Source organism: Notamacropus eugenii, chromosome 2, assembly GCF_028372415.1.
Source record: "Notamacropus eugenii isolate mMacEug1 chromosome 2, mMacEug1.pri_v2, whole genome shotgun sequence".
Classification (NCBI taxonomy): domain Eukaryota; kingdom Metazoa; phylum Chordata; class Mammalia; order Diprotodontia; family Macropodidae; genus Notamacropus; species Notamacropus eugenii.
The window spans coordinates 95,537,508-95,554,427 of NC_092873.1; positions in this window are offsets into that span (position 1 = coordinate 95,537,508).

Consider the following 16,920-nt stretch of genomic DNA (forward strand, 5'->3'; position numbering starts at 1 on the left):
AATTTTAAATTTTTAAATCTCTAAATAATTTAAATCTCTAAATCTAAATCTCTAAATAATTAGAAAAATGCAAATGAAAGTAGCTCTGTTGTTCCACTTCATATACATCAACAAAAAAAGGAAAAATAACAACAAAAATGGGGGGAACCTGGGGAAAGAGGCACAGTAATGCATTGTTGGTAGAGCTCTAAAATGGTCCAGCCATTAGGAAAAGCAATTTGGAACTAGACCCAAAATGTCACTACACTGTGCCTTCCCTTTAACCCAGCAATAACTCTACTAGGCCTATATCCCCAGAGATCAAAGAAAGAGGAAAAGGACCCACATGTACAAAAGTGTATAGAGCACCTGTTTTTATAGGGGCAAAGAACTAGAAACTAAGGAAGTATCAAATTATGCTGTAATAGAACACAATTGTGCTATAAGAAATAATAGAATGGATGGATTCAGAGAAGCCTGAGAAGACCTGCATGAACCAAGGGAAAGTGAAGTGAGTAGAACTCCGAGAACAATTTATGCAGTAACCATTTTGTAAAGGCAAACAGCTTTGAAAGACTTAAGAATTCTGATCAATGCAATGATCAGTCAAGATTTCCGAGAACTAAGAATTAACTAGCTACTCACTTCTTGACAATAGCTGAAACACTCAAGAAAAAGAATGAGACACATTTTTGGACAAGACCACTGTGGGGATCCATTTTGTTTGGCCATGAATATTTGTTACAAGGATTCTGTTTTCTTTTAAGTTGGAGAGAGGAAGCAGAACCAGAACACTGTACACAGTAACAGCAACATTGTGCAGTGATCAACTATGATTGATTTAGTCCTTCTTAGCAATACAATGATCCAAGACAATTCCAAAAGTCTCATGATGGAAAATGTTACCCGCATTCAAAGAAAGAACTGATGGAGTCTGAATGCAGGTTGAAGCATACTATTTTAACTTTCCTTATTTTTTCCTTTTGTTCTGTTTCTTTTTTCACAGCATGACTAATGTGGAAATACGTTTAACAAAATAAATTGGAGAGTGGAGGCAGAAAGATGAAAAATGCTTGTTGAGTAAAAAAAAGAAACCATATGGAAAAAGACAATTATTAAGTGCTTACTATATGCCAAGTATATAAGAAAAGAGGTATGTCATAGTATATAGAGAACTGGCCTTAAAACCAGGAAGACCTAGATTCAAGTTCTGCCTCTGATGGCAAGTTAAAGTGATAAGACGCTTTAATTTTCAGTACTCTAGGGAACTAGAAAAGGTGCCAACATGAGTTGATTGAGGGAGTTTCCTAAGAATTCCCTATATCCATGAAATCAAAGGTCTGGTCTTTGCTCCTTACACAAAGCCTTTGAGAACTATCCCAAGTGCTAGGTATACCAATAGAAATTTCAAAAGAAAGCAATCCCAGTTTTCAAAGAACTCAATCTCTATTTTGGACTGACCCTAACCTGCCCCCTGCCCAGATAGGAAAGTCCAGCTACAGGGAGGATGGAAAAGTTCAGTGATCTGTGGGGTTTACTTTAGGGAAGGGAGATCCTGGGACTCAGGTGTAGAGTGATTCAAAGTCAAAGGGGTACTATATACCTTGGTTTCTTACTGGGTCCCAAGCTTGAAGAGAGATTAAGAGGTGACCAGGAAGAAATGTGTTAGATTAGGGATAGGGGAAAGGAAGAAGGAATCCGAGTCCTTCACAGTCTAATTGGCCTTCTTTTCTTCAGCTCCTCAGCTCCTCCTAGAGACAGACCAGCATCAATGAAGAATCCACTATGCCTCAATTAACCAATTTCTTAATGAGTCAATGAAGCAGTGAGTCACTAAAGGGTTCGTGAACATGTACTCTCATGGACACATACATCTGCACTCTCATTCTAGTTAAGAAGGTCGTCTACAAATACCTGCACATGTATTCTTCTCCACCACCAAAGAGGAGAGAGATAGCTCTCCCTAAGAGGAATTTCTGCCCCAATAGTCAGGGAGTGCAGTGGGTAATATTGGCACGTAAGTATCATCAGTGTGTGTGTGTGTGTGTGTGTGTGTGTGTGTGTGTGTGTGCTTGCGTGCATGTGTTCCCACATTGTATTATATAAAAGCTGAAAGAGATGTTTGAGGTTATTGAGTTCCACCTCTTTATTTTACATAAGAAGAGATTAAAACACAGAGAGAGGAGAGAGATGACTTGGACCATCTTGACCCCTCTGTCAATTAAAGGAATTATATTAAAGGTCCCTCTGATCTCCTATTTTGTGGTTCCAAAATTTTATAATGTGGGTTATAAGGATACCTTTATACTTTTCCAGCTCTCTGGCCTTCTGGTCTCCCCAGTATGGTGAGTAGTTGGGCTCCTGACATTGCCAGCTGCCATGTGTAAAGAATCAAACCCTTTGCTTTAAGTTTCACTGAAATTATAGGAATTCCATCTTCTTTTCTTGGAACCCAACCCTCAATGAATTGATCAACAATCATTTCTTTTTAAAATGTAATTAATTTATTTGTTTTCAGTTTTTAACAATCACTTCTACAAGTATTAAATTTTCTCTCCCTTTCTCCCCAAGATGGCATGCAATCTTATATGGGTTCTACACATACATTCTTATTAAACACATTTTCACATTAGTCATGTTGCATAAAAGAATTAAAAAGAAATGGAGAAACCATGAGAAAAAACAAAACAAAACATAACGCAAGAGAAAATAGTCTGCTTCATTCTGCATTCTGACTCCATAGTTCTTTCTCTGGATATGGATGGCATTTTGCCTTGAGTCCTTTGGGAATGTTTTAGGTCCTTACATTGCTGTGAAGGGCTAAGTCTATCAGAAACAGTCCTCACACTGTGGCTCTTACTATGTATAATGTTCTGGTTCTGCTTATTTCACTCAGTATCAGCTCATATAAGTCTTTCCAGGTTTTTCTGAAGTCCTCCTGTTTGTCATTTCTTATAGCACACTAGTATTCCATTACATTCATATACCACAGCTTGTTCAGTCATTCCACAATTGATGGGCATTCCCTTTATTTCGGGTTCTTAGCCACCACAAAAAAAGAGCTTTTTTGTACATGTAGGGCCTTTTTCCATTTTTATGATCTCTTTGGGATACAGACCTAGAAGTGATATTGTTGGGTCAAAGGGTATGCACATTTTTGTAGCCCTTTGGGCATAGTTTCAAATTGCTCTCTAGAATGGTTGGATCAGCTCACAGCTCCACCAACAATGAATTAGTGTTCCAACTCTGCCACATCTTCTCCAACATTTATCATTTTCCTGTTTTGTCATGTTAGCCAACCTGATAGGTGTGATGTGGTACCTCAGTGTTGTTTTGATTTGGATCTCTCTAATCAATAGTGATTTAGAGCATTTTTTCATATGACTACAGATAGCTTTAATTTCTACCTATGAAAACATCCTGTTCATGTCCTTTGATCATTTATCAATTGGGGAATGACTTGTATACTTGTAAATTTGACTCAGTTCTCTATATATTTTAGAAGTGAGGCCTTTATTACAGACACTAGTTGTAAAAATTATTTCCCAGTTTTCTGCTTCCCTTCTAATCTTGGTTGCACTGAATTTGTTTCAACATTCGTTTCTTTAGCATTTACTATATGCCAGGCACTATTCTAAACATTAGAGACAATTAAAAAAGCAAAAACAGTCTCTACTTTCAATAAGTTTCATTCTAATAGGCAAGACAACATGTAAATACATAGGCAGGTATGGGATATAGAGTAGATGAAATGTAACCTTAGAAGGGAAGGCATCGGCAGATGGGAAGGCCAGGAAAAGCCTCCTGCAGAAGTTGGAGTTTGAACTGATTCTTAAAAAGAGATTCTAAGGGAGAAGGTGAGGCAAGAAAGGATTCAAGCATGAAAGACAGCCAATGCAAAGGCCTGGAGACTGGAGATAGAGAATTATGTGTGATGTACGGTGAAGAACAGACAGTAAGTCAGAATAGTTGGACCATAGAATGCATAGAGAAGAATAATATATAAAGTTGGAAAGCTAGGAAAGGGTGAGGTTTTAAAAAAGCTTTAATAGTCCAAGGGTTTATATTTGGCCCTAGAAATAACAGGGAGCCTCTGGAGTTTATTGAGGGAGAACACTGTAGGTGCCCTGTTCCACTTTTGTTTTAGGAAAATTAGTATGGAGGATGGATCCAGAGTGGGGAGACATGAGTCAAGGAAACCAGTTAGGAGGCTACTGCAATATTTCAGGCAATATATCAGATTGCTTGCCATCTTGAGGAGGGGGGAGCAGAGGGAACAAGGGAGAAAAATTTGGAACTCAAAATCTTATATAAAATGAATGTTGAAAATGGTCTGTTCACATAATTGGAAAAAAATAAAATACTATTTACATTTTTAAAAAATTGTCCAGGTATGTGTGAGTAGAGAAAGGAGTATTTCTAGGAGAATCATTGTAGAGTTAGAAATGGCAAGTTTTGGCAACTGGTTGAATGTATGAAATGAATGAGAGTGAAGGGTCAAGGATGTGGACCTTTGTGATCCTTAACTCCAACAGGAAAGTTCAGAAGAGGGTGGATTTGGGGAGGAAAGATCATGTGACATGTAGGATATTGTCCTACTGTCCTGGACCACTGAAGCCCCAACTAGAGGCTCGAGTCTTTTGGGCCATCCTGGCCTCTGAACCCAATTGCCTCCTTAGCCTCAGAAATCAACTGCACTCTCCCTGCTGCCACCCCATCTGGTTGTCCTAATTTGGCATCTGTTTCTTCTTTCCTCTCTTACTCCTGACTCCACACACTTCAAATCACAGGAGTGTATTTTCTAGAATTTATTTACAAGGGGAAAGAGAACATACAAATTAAAAAACACACTAGGGTAAGGTTATTTTAAATGTATGTAAAAGAAAACCAGTCTCCAGTGAGATGACTTTTAAACTTCAATTTAGGAAGCTTATGTTCTCTCTCTGGGCTGAGAGTTCTGTAACATAGTGTCCAGAAACTTAAAGGCTTTAAAATGATGCCTCCCAACCCAAATCCCTGGGAGATTTAGGGATTTTCCCACATGGGTGGATACTAGATCAAGTTCATTATCTGTTCCACAAACCCAGATGCATCCTCAGCCAATCAGGAAGCTTCCTGTTCTCATGGTGGGGCCTCAGTTCTTTTTTTTTTTTGTAAATACTATTTTATTTTTTCCAAATATGTGTAAAGATATTTTTTTACATACATTTTTATAAGATTTTGAGTTCCAATCTCCCTTCCTCTCTCCTCCCTCTCCACAAGACCATAAGCAATCTGATATAGGCTATACATGTTCAATCATGTTAAACATTTTTCTGGAGGTTTAGATCTTACATTTTCATTCATTCATTCATTCAACAACATTGATTAAGCACCTACCCTATAGCAGGTACTATGCTGAGTGTTTAGGATATAATGATAAAAGTGAAACATTACACTTACAATTTACTGGGGAAGAGGGAGAAACATGAACACAGATGAGTTAATAAAAATATATACAAAATAATATTGGGGAGGACACTAACCACTGCAGAGATCAGGAAGGGCTTCCTTTTGGAAAGAGCATTGGAGCTGAGCCTTGAAGGAAATTTCATGAGTCAGAGTCTAGGAAGGAGTGCATTCTATACATGTGAGACAAAATAGTATCGTTTTACAAGGGAGATTGAGGTCAGAAGAGTGGTACACCAAGATGGTGGAGTTTACATGTAGCAGCACGGGATTTCAAACCTAAGTCCCATCACTGGAGACATTGACACAGATATAGATACAGTGTTCTTGTCACTTTGCTCACAAATTCTGAGGCACATAGAGTAGAAATTGTTATTCTCCACTTTACAGATTTGGAAACTGAATTCCCCCAATCCAAACATCTGGTAAATGTTGGAGCCTGGATTTGAACCCAGGTCTCATCCAAGTCTGGTGTTCAATTCTGATACACCCAAATATTGCATCATGTTACTCTGCCTGGCTCCTCTTATGTCATGGTCATAGATCTAGGCACTTAAGGGCAATTGTTTCTATTGCTTTATGGATAAAGTGACTTGCCCAAGGTCACACAGCGAGTGAGTGTAACTTCAGGGCTCAAATGTTCAGTTTTATCTACTACACTATTCTGTTACCAATCATGCTGTTAATTAGAGCCCTAGTTAATTGGAGGGCAAGATGAGCATTGTAGAGAGTGTTTCCATCATCTCAAAAATCAGAATAATTTGACTAAGTACAAAAGTCACCCCTGAAGTCTGAAGAAAAGAAAATCCTCCTCTTTCCATAGGAACACAAATACTGCTCCACATGTCAGTGTTTTCATAATCCTCCATCCCCTTCATCATCCCAGAGAGAAATTTCCTCATCCCTACTGGTGGGAGAAGAGGGAGGAGGGCAGAGGAAAACCATTAGCACTGTTTATAGATGACCCTGAGACAGAATGACCATTGGGGAAGGCAGGCCTGGAATCTAATCACCTATTAGGAGAAGGGAAGATCTCCTGCCTTTCTAATGGAGGTTGATACACTATATTTCCTCCTTCCCTCCAGTCTTCCTCTTATCCATTTACTTTCCCTCCTACTCATTCACTTCCCTCCATGGTTGGGCCCTTCCTTCCCTCAGCTTCTTCAGCAATAAATCCTGGCTTAGTGCTGACACAACCTCCTCCATCCATCCGGTAACTCAATTTCTGGGATTAACCCCAAGCCCCAAAGCCTGGTATGCACGTGGCTGGTGGGAAACAAGACCAGGGCTGCCAGGAACCAACCACACAACGATCTGTGACATCACCAACACACCAGGGTCCCCTCCAACCTCCCATCCAAGATAGTGAGTGCCCCATTCCACTCTCACATTGTCCACACCTCAAGGCATCCATAGTGGGTTGGGTTATCTATAATGAGGAGAAATTTAAGGGGCAGTATCTATACCAACTGGGAAATAGGAGAGCTTTGGAATTGCAAATGTGACTTAGTTTCCATATTCTGTTATGATAGAATGCAAAGATCTCTGTATTTTTAGTCAGAGGATCTGGTTTTGAGTTCCAGCTCTGAATTTTGCTTTTGTGTAACGTTGGGCAAGTTATTTTTCCTCTCTGGACCTCAGTTTTCTTATCTGCAAAATCAAGAGAGTTGAAACAGATAACTTGGTTCTTCTGGGCTTTATGTTAGTGGTGCTGATTAGTCATTAAATATCATCATTATTCAAAGTCATTGAAATATATGAGCTAGGAGAAACATAGGAGATTACCAAATTCAATCCTTTCATTTGGCAGGTGTGGAAACTGAGGCCCAGAAAAAGTAAATTATTTAATCTCAGTCTCAAACCTGGTTAGCGGCAGAGCCAGGAATAAAACTCAGGTGTCATGACTTTCAGAGAGAACTCATCTCAGGACAACTCCCCATTTTCTATTCTCTTAGTTCTCTATTTAGGATTCTATCTCACCCTCCTCTCCTTTCTTCCTCTCTCAACCTACCTTGCCTCATCCTTCACAACACCCTGCCCCCCAACACATATTAGGACTTCCACCTTCCTGAGGATGTTCCAAGACCCTTTCCTTCTTTTAAAACTTGAGTCCATTTTTCTCAATTGACTGGTTACCCACACCCACTCACCCAACTCCTTCCTTCCCCTTCCCTTCCCTATACCCCAGCATCATTGGGATTCAACTTCTCTTCAGTTTCTAATAGTATCTGGTAATAGGCTGGATCTGATTCCTCTGATGTTTTAGGTATGAAATTAAGGTGAAATTAGAATCTCAGAGTACTTCCAACAGTTGATAAGAAGAGATTTACTTAGCCATATCAGAGAAAGGATTTTCAGAGAAGGAATGTGATGCTCATTTAGAGCAGAGCATTGATTCAGTAGAGTACAGCTTTCCAATCTTGTTCTTGTTGTTGCTCTATGGTATAATGGGTAGCTAGGTGGCACAGTGAATAGGGTACTGAGCCTGGAGTCAGGAAGACCTGAGTTCATATCTGGCCTCAGACACTTACTGGTGATGTGATCTTGACAAGTTACTTGACCTTGTTTGCATCAGTTTCCTCATCTGAAAAATCAACTGGAGAAGGAAATGGCACACCACTCCAGTATCTTTGCCAAGAAATCCTCAAATGGCATCCCAAAGAGTCAGACAAGACTGGAAAAAGGTATGACTGTGACTATATGACTATGGTATGACCCCTTAGAGAGAAGCTCCAGCAACCTTTGTGTCCTGGCTGTTGCTGTGTACTCAAATGACCAAGAAGCAACGTCAATGTTCTGACTTAGTCCCCTGAGCTAATCTCTAGGACAATTTCAATACCTTTTAATGAAAAATTAACCTACCTTACTTAGGGAAGAGGGTTAGGATATGTTCCCCACCACACCTTCCTAATGGAGAGGGTTAAACCCAAAAGAGAGTCCCAAATGGTGAATAATCCAAAAAACATGTCCATGAAGTAGCAGAATGGGTCTTGCACATGTATTTAGGTATAGATTTGTTTGGTATGTGGGGATTCTCTTCACTGCAAATATTAAAGCTGACCAGTGAAACCCTGACTCAGGAGAGACTGGGAGCCAGTCCAATTTCCACCTTCTGGCCCCTGCTCCAACCCTTCTAGAAAATCATGTCCTGCTGGGAATAGAAAGCCTCACCTCTTAGAAAACACAAGGTTTGCTGTCTCTCACACCTTCCCTTGGGGCAGAAGATTCTCACAGATTTCTCTGCTTACTCAATTAACGAGGGAGTTAATATGTCAACAAATTGTTTGCATTTTACATACATACATTTTTATGTATTCAAGCATAGATTCTTATATGTCAAGAGGGCTTGAAGACAAGATTTGCCTTGGATAAACAAGTGTTGGCTGTAACACTTAGTACTTATCAGTTAGCTATCTTAGCCTGTGTCTTTGTGTGAATACTAATACATGTTTAACTCCTCACTGGGAATCCTCTAAAGGCAGGGTCTGTGAATGTTGTTTTGACAACACTTTCTCCAATACTTATTTCATTGACCCTTGACCTTATTGATGTGGGTACCCACTCCCCTGGTTCAGAATGAAAACCATCATTCTTCCTCTGTGTGATTTGGTTTAAGTTTTTCTGTTAACCTACCACAGAGGTTCTATCCAACATGTAAAGGGACCTCTTTTTATCATTTTGTGAATAGCAATGTAGCACATGGCCTGCTCATCTGTTATCCCTCCAAATGGCTGTGTGACTGACTGGCCCACATCCTTTTCTAGTCATACATGGCTGTATTTTTAGGATAATAGATGCAGATACATTGTTGCTGGTATTGTATTATAGCTCATTCATCTTTACCAAATATCAGACCTTCCTTTGCCCTCTGAATGGATATGCATCAAAGTTGGGGAGCGGGGAGAAGAGAAGGGACAGGAAGATGGTTGCCAGGATTCTGGGAGAGAAATAGCTTTAACATCTGTGTGGGATTCTGAGAATGCTGATCTGCTAGAGAGGAAATCACACTAAGAATGATTTGTGGGGTTGAACGAGGACTTCTAAAAGGTCAATGTGTACTTAGGCAAGCTCCTTCTCTGCCTCCCAGGAGAGAAGTAAAGGTGGGAATGGAAATACAGAGAAAATTTAAGGGTTTTTAGTTCAGCACAAAGAAATATAGATTAAGATCTGGAAAGGACCTTCCAGGTCACCTAGTCTGACTCTCTTATCTTACTGAGGAGAAAATTTAGGTTCTGGGGAAGTTAAGTTGCTTGTCCAAGCTCATGTAGGTAGTATATGGTAGAATCAGTTTTTAATCCCTCCCCTGCCCAATCTTAGCCTCTCTCAAACTCCTAGAGGGTTATATTTTTGTCTTTGTGTCTTAACGATCTAGCACAGTGCCTGACATGTAATAACACTTAATAAATGCTTCTGGAATGGATGGATGGATGAAGTCCTCTGACTTCAAATCTAGGGTTCTTTTCCTTGCACCATGCTGCCTTAAGAAAATTTTGGAGACAAAGGAAGATACTGGATCTGCATGATCCTATTGAGAAGGCTTTAAAGTAGACACTACTCAAGAGAGCTAACTCCAAGGTCTGGGGATTCTGGAAAGGAGCTGTTTGTTGCAGAGAAATTCTGTGAAAAGGGTACAGGTATTGTATTGCTGGTCAGGATTCAGAGGAGTTTGAAGACAGCAGATCTGGACTGAAACTGAGAGGTGGACCTGGGGTCCAGTCAGAGAAGGGCCCAACTTCTTGATGGGCCAAAGGATTGGAAAGAAACAGTTAAGCTTTGTATTAGGGGTGAGAACAGAGGAGAACTGTCAGGGAAGGGACAAGGGGACCTGATTGGAACTATAGAAGGAATTGGGTGTATTGAAGGAGATGAAACCAAGAGTGCCAGGAGGCAACCCTGATCAGTGTTCAAAGCCAAATCTGCCTTATGAAATAACGTTAATTTGTCTGATCTGCATATGGAACACCATGATCTCAAAAGATTCAGAATCTCAGGGGACCCACAAAACAATAGAAAGATACATGGCAGGCTTAAATAGGGTGCACAATCTGCCGACTGGTGGAAAAGACATCATTTAGGATGGTCATGTTTTGGAAGACTGGCCAATGTAGCAAGAGCAAGGGATAATCAATCAATCAACAAGCATTAATTAAGCACCCACTATGTGCTAAATTCTGTGTTCATCTCTAGATTAACTTAATCTCTCTTTGTGCCTCAATGTCCTCATCTACAAATGAAGGGAATGGACTCAATGGTCTCTTCCAGCTCTAAACTGATGATACTATGATCATTCTCAGTTACAGAGAAGGTACTGATCTACACTACTGGAGGAAGTTTTCTCATCCAGGAGTCCCTTATACCAATGAAATGATGGATATTTCTCTCCCTATGTGGGGCAGCCAGGTGGTGCAGTAAAGTACTGTGCCTGGAGTCAGGAAAACTCATCTTCCTGAGTTGAAATCCAGTCTCAGACGCTTACTAGCTGTGTTACCCATGTCAAGTCACTTTACCCCATTTGCCTCAGTTTCCTCATCAGTAAAATGAGTTGGAGAAGGAAATGGCAAACCAACCCGGTATTTTTGCCAAGAAAACCCCAAATGGAGTCACAAAGAGTCAGACAGGTAACTGAAATGACAGAACAGCAACAAAATCCCAAAAGAATCTGGGTACTGTCCAAGGTGCTGTAGACTCAGAGGAAAGAATAAAGCAGTCTTTGCTCTGGAGGAGCTTCTGTTATATTGGAGGAACTAGCTCCAACCAGTCTCTAATCTGTGGATGGCCAGGACTGGACATAGCAGGCTAGAGACAGCAGTCAGGAATCAAACAGAAATTTAATTTCAAAGTGAGGGAAAGCAATGACATGTATGCAGGGGCCCCACCCCTAGTGACCTAGGGACCAAACGCAGTGAAGCTGAACCTTGATTTATATACTTGTGGCTAGACAAAGAGTCAAACAGTGTAGTGTAGCAACAGTAGTGAGATACACCAGCAACAGTGAGGCAAGGTCATCTAGTGACAGAAAGTCTGTTTATAGCAGGGCTTCATGCCTGGGTCTGTTGGTGCTTGCCCAAGCTCAGGGATCATCAGTTCCAGAAGGTGAGCCAATGCAAAGGATTGTTGTTATGCCAAGCTCAGGGCACAGCTTGCTTGCTGGGTCTTAGCTCTGAAAAGCAACGGGTCTCCTAATATCTTGACAGTATATACACATATAGGTATATGTAAAATAATGCTCAGTTTTCTTTTAGAAGGAAATTTCAAGGGGAAGGCACTAGGTACTAAAGAGATGAAGAGGTTTTGTGAAAAACAAAGATGAGAACAGTATAAGATGAGAAGGGATTGGCCAATTAAGCTCTGTAACCAGCCTGAATGAGATCCCGGGGCCATGGAAATATGAATTAAATGCAGGGTGTGCAAATCCAAGCTTCCCTCACTTTTGTTATTGTTCAGCCATTTTTTCAAGTTCACATCCAGCTCTTCATGTCGAGAGTTCGTGTCCAACTCTTTGTGGTGCCATTTGAGGTTTTCTTGGCAAAGATACTGGAGTGGTTTGCCGTTTCTTTCTCCAGTTCATTTTAGAAATAAGAAAATAGTGGCAGTTAGGTGGCAAAGTGAATACAGCACCAGCCCTGGAATCAGCAGGACCTAAGTTCAAATCCAGCCTCAGACATTTGACATTTACTACCTGTGTGACCTTGGGCAAGTCATTTCACTCCAATTGCCTTGTTTCCCCCTCCAAAAAAAATGAGGAAACTGAGGCAAACAGGGCTGAACAGCCCAGGGTCATGTCTGAGGACACATTTGAACCCAACTTTTCCTTACTTCAAGTTCAGTGCTCTTTGCATTATGCCACATTGCCTTGCCCAATGTCATATTCTTCTTGCTAAATGGTTCTCAAGGGCAGATGTTGGAGTATGCCTTTTTGTTTAAGGTTGAGTCTAAGTTTAAGACTGATAAAAATAGAAGTATGGTGGCTACTCATGGGTCCAACACTTACTAATTGGTACAGAGCTTTGATCTGCTCTGCCCCACCTAGGTGGATTGACCCCTCCTTAGGCAACCCAGTATTACAGGTGCTGGACCTAATGCCTGGCTGCTGGATCTTTTCTCATCTTTGTATTCCTAGCATCTGCTACAATATATTCTAAGCAGTAAGGAGTGTTTCTTGAATTAAAAAGGGAATCAAAGGCCATGAGTTCAAATGTTGGGTCTGAGGCTTACTATCTGCATGACAATGGACAAATCATTTAATCTGTTTGTCCTTCAGCTTTTTCTTTCATAAAATGAGCAGGTTGTACTTTATAATCTCTGAGATCCCTTCCAGCTCTATATCAATGACCCTGTAACATTGTTACCCAAGGGAGGAGGAAAGAGGCAGACGTAAAGAACAGTGGAGAGAATGAATGACTATTGAGGCATAGATTAAGGTGGACATGCAGAGAGGCTGGGTTGGGAAGGGAAAGTTTATAAGGAAATGTACTATGAGCTGTTTGGGGAATGGGGGGAAGGAGGTTCTTGGTTGGGGCTTGAGTGACCTTAGATAAGTAGTTTCCCCTTTCTTGGGTTTTCTCTTCAGTAAGATGAAAGGATTTGATTATGTGATACATAAAAAGTTTGAGAGATATAGTTTCTGGGTAATTAAAACTTTTAATAATCATGATAGCAATAATTAATAAAAGGGATCAATGATAAGACCCCTCATGGAACCCACCCAATGCTAATATGCTCTTGGAAGAGTGGTTGTTCCTGAGGGTGACAGTCAACTCTGATTGGTTACCAATCAATGAAAAGGATGAATATTATAATGAGGGTCTGAGGGACATGACTGATCACTTGGTCTTGGTCAAAGAGACTTATCTATACCCATATTACTCTGTCTAGGGTAATCTGAACAAAAGAAGGGAATCCACTTTTACCCAGAACTGTCTGAGTAAAACACAATGGACCAGAAGTCATCAATTCACCTAAACTGGTTTTCCCCCGAGGTGCAGGGTCTGAACAAAATTACATCTCTTTATCAGTCCTGCCCTTCAAAGGCTGACTGAATAGCCTACGGAGATTGATTTCTAAATGAGAAAAGGGGGAAAACCTTAGTCCTAATTCAATAATTGGCTATTAATATAAGAGAAAAATAATCATTTCTCTCGATTGTCTCTAAGGTCTCTTCCAGCTCTTGCCTTCTAAGATCCTAGGATGTGTGATAGTCCAAAAATGAAGCCCATCCTGTGAGTTAAAGAGTTTATTTGTCCAGACTCTTCTCTGGTCTTAAAAATACCAACAACACTCATAGGTTCATAGGATGTAGAGCTGGAAGACACATCAGATATGATCATTTCTAGTCTAACCAGCTTTATAGATGAAAAGACTGAGACATAAAGAGTTGAATGACTTTCCCAAGGTCACATATGTCATAGTCCAAATTCAAGCTGCTTGGGCACTTCTTTCCTTGATCTCTAAAGTCACTTTAGCTCTGATTTCCCTTCATTCAGACCCTCACTGGCTAGACAGAAAGAAGGATGAATTATCCCCATTGTTCACTTGACCAAAAAAAAAATGTCCACAGAGAGGCATCAACTTCTCTAAAGACAGATATGGGAGGAGCCCAGCTTTCTGGATAGCCAAGCCTCAGGCTCTATATGACTGATTTGGAGGATCATGGACAGGGAGAAATAAAGGGAAAGAGAGCACCAATCTCTGTCCATGTAGACCCACACCCATGCCCTCAAATGATGGACTGAGTCCACCCATCCTTCTCAACACAGACAAACAGACACCTGACAGATTAGAATACTGCAGCTTTATTGAGTGAAACAAACTTTATTTTCAACTAGAGGTTACACTGGGGAGATAGGGATGGGGTAAAGAGTGAAGGGGTAAAAAGAGATGGGAGACTGGGAGAGGGGCAGAGGCGGAGGGGGAAATGGGTGGTTTATTTTAAAAAACACCAACATATTTCACCCTGTTAATAAGGGGGCTCGCATTTTGTTGTGCTTTTACCTATTGAGAGGGGAAAGTAGGGCAGACAAAGAGACACTGGAGCTTGTGATGGGAGTTGTTGGCTTTTCTCCTAGGTCTCCTGGTCTTAGCTGAAGTAGTAGCTCTCTGTCAGCCTTCATTCTTTGCTTCTTATCCATGTCCCCTTCCCTCCAACCCCATTTCACTGGATTATTTTGGGGAAGCTAAGGATAAAGGCCGCTGAAGAGATGGATGTTTAGAGATTCCTAGGTGGAGGAGGAGGAATGTAAAAAAAAATTGGACAAGGTATGGGGGGGAAGGGGTGTTTGTGGATTGGCTGGCAGGAAGAATAGTAAAAATTTTTATTTCTCCCAGAGCTCCCAACAGCTCTTAGTGCAGGAGGGGTAAAGGGAGAGGATCTCTTAAAAGGGGATCCCAGTAAGTAGCTCCCCTGCCTGACCCCCTTCCCCATACCCCAGACCAATCCCTCCTAACCCTGAGAGCTGGGGAGGGGGCAGCCCTGCCAAGTCCTCCAGACTCAGAGCTTCCTATCCTTCCTCCCACATTCTCAACTTCAAGTCGACCTCAGCATTCCTATTTAGTTCCCTCTAGGACCCCCAACAGGATTTACCTCTCAACTGACCACAGTGCCCCTCCCTAACAACCTACGTCTAACATACATATCAGCTATAATCCAAGAGGGGAGATTTACCTAGGCATGCTCCATCCCATGGCAACACAGACATGGCTCCCCACTAGAAACCCTGGTTCAAAAAGGAAAGAAGGTAGGATATAGGATGAGGAAGGGCTGACCTGCAACCCATAGTCTAACTTAAATTCCAGTGACAATAGGAGAGAAGAAAGGAGGGAGAGGGGATAGCACTATCTCTGCTATCTGGGGACCACTGGGAGGGAGGATCAGGGTCCTGGGCTAGAGGAGTCTGACAGATATAGGTGGAGACTGGACAGCCACCAAATCCAGGTCATATCCATATAGTATTGAGCATCTCAGAAGAAGTCTCTCACTTTATACCTGTTGCAGCAAGCCCTAATAGCTGGGAGATGGCCTAGGAAAAGGCAGGAGAGGAGTAAGAAGGGCTAAATTGGATGGCAGTGGGGAGAGAGGAAAGCAGCAGCTCCCTGACAGTCACTACCACCAGAGTCCACCAGCACCAGGAGGAAATAGCTGAACAGAGATCACTGGCCCCAACAGCCTCCGGGGCTCCCAGGGCCTTCACCCTGAGCTAAAGAAAATGAATTTTAATCCTGGTAGTGTCATTAATTCATTGTGTAACCTGAGCAAATCATTTCCCCCTTTAGGGCCTCAGTTTCCTCATCTGTAAAATCAAAGGTTGGATTAGATGAACTCTAAGGTCCTTTCCAGTTTTTACTTTCTAGGGATGTATGTGTCCTAAGGTCCCCACAGTGCAATAGGGCTGGAGAAGAGGCATGAGTCATCTCCTCCACTGAGTCAATGCTGAGATCCAAGCAGAGGGCATAGGTTTTCAGACCCAAGCTTTAGCCTCCTTCTTCCTAGTGGGATAGTAGTAACTCCTAAGTCCCGGGACACTCTCCCCCTGTCAAGCTTTTCCCAGCTGCCCAACCAGTGGAGAGGGGAAGGGAGTTGGGGTGATATCCCCCTGGAATCTCACCTGGAATAATCCCCATTTTAAGGCCACAAAATGCCCCAGGTCCTGCCAGCCTGGAGGAAGGAGCTGCCTTGGGTCCAGCCATGGCAACATTGACTTGGGTGCACACTCATATAACATACAGGCACATGAATACACATGTACACACAGAGATGCCACATGTATGAACTCACACAGATTTTGAAGTCTGTTCTGTTATATTCATCTCCTCCCCAATACCTTCATTAACCTCATCAACTCCCAGGAATCTCTGTCTTCCATGAACTCCAAAGCACCCTTTATAATACCCTGTGGAGCTCATCTTTTTGCATATGTGTGTATTCCTTTCAGTTACATTCTAAGTTCCTGGAGGGCAGCAATGCCTGCTTCTATTTTCCCCAAGGGCCTAGCACAGTTTGGGGGGCATATATAAGGGTGTCAATAGAGATTTACTGAGTCCAGATTCTCAATCTGCCATGTGCCTAAGCCCAGTGATGGTGGAGGGGAAAAGAGAGAGACAGAGACAGACAGAGAGACAGAGACAGACAGAAAGAGAAATAGAAGACCCAGACCATGCCCCCAAGATGCAGATGGTTTGACAGAACACTTAGACAGCAGTACAGGACAGAAAAGGGTGGTGAGGTTTGTAAAAACATAGCCAGGGCAGCAGAAAGCAAAGAAAAGAGCTCATTTAAAACAAAGGGATTGGGTAAAGTTCTGAGAAGAAAGGGTTCGTCACAAATGAGCAGCTAAAGAAGTTGGCCCACAATATGGTAAGGACCAAGCCTAGATCAAGTTTGTTCCTGCTTCCCATTTCAGTCACTCTGGCCCTTCCGGCCCTCTCTGCCTTCTAAGGGGACCACCCATCTTGAGCATCTTTTCCCATGGTTTTTGTAGGAGAGGAGGTGTGAGAAAA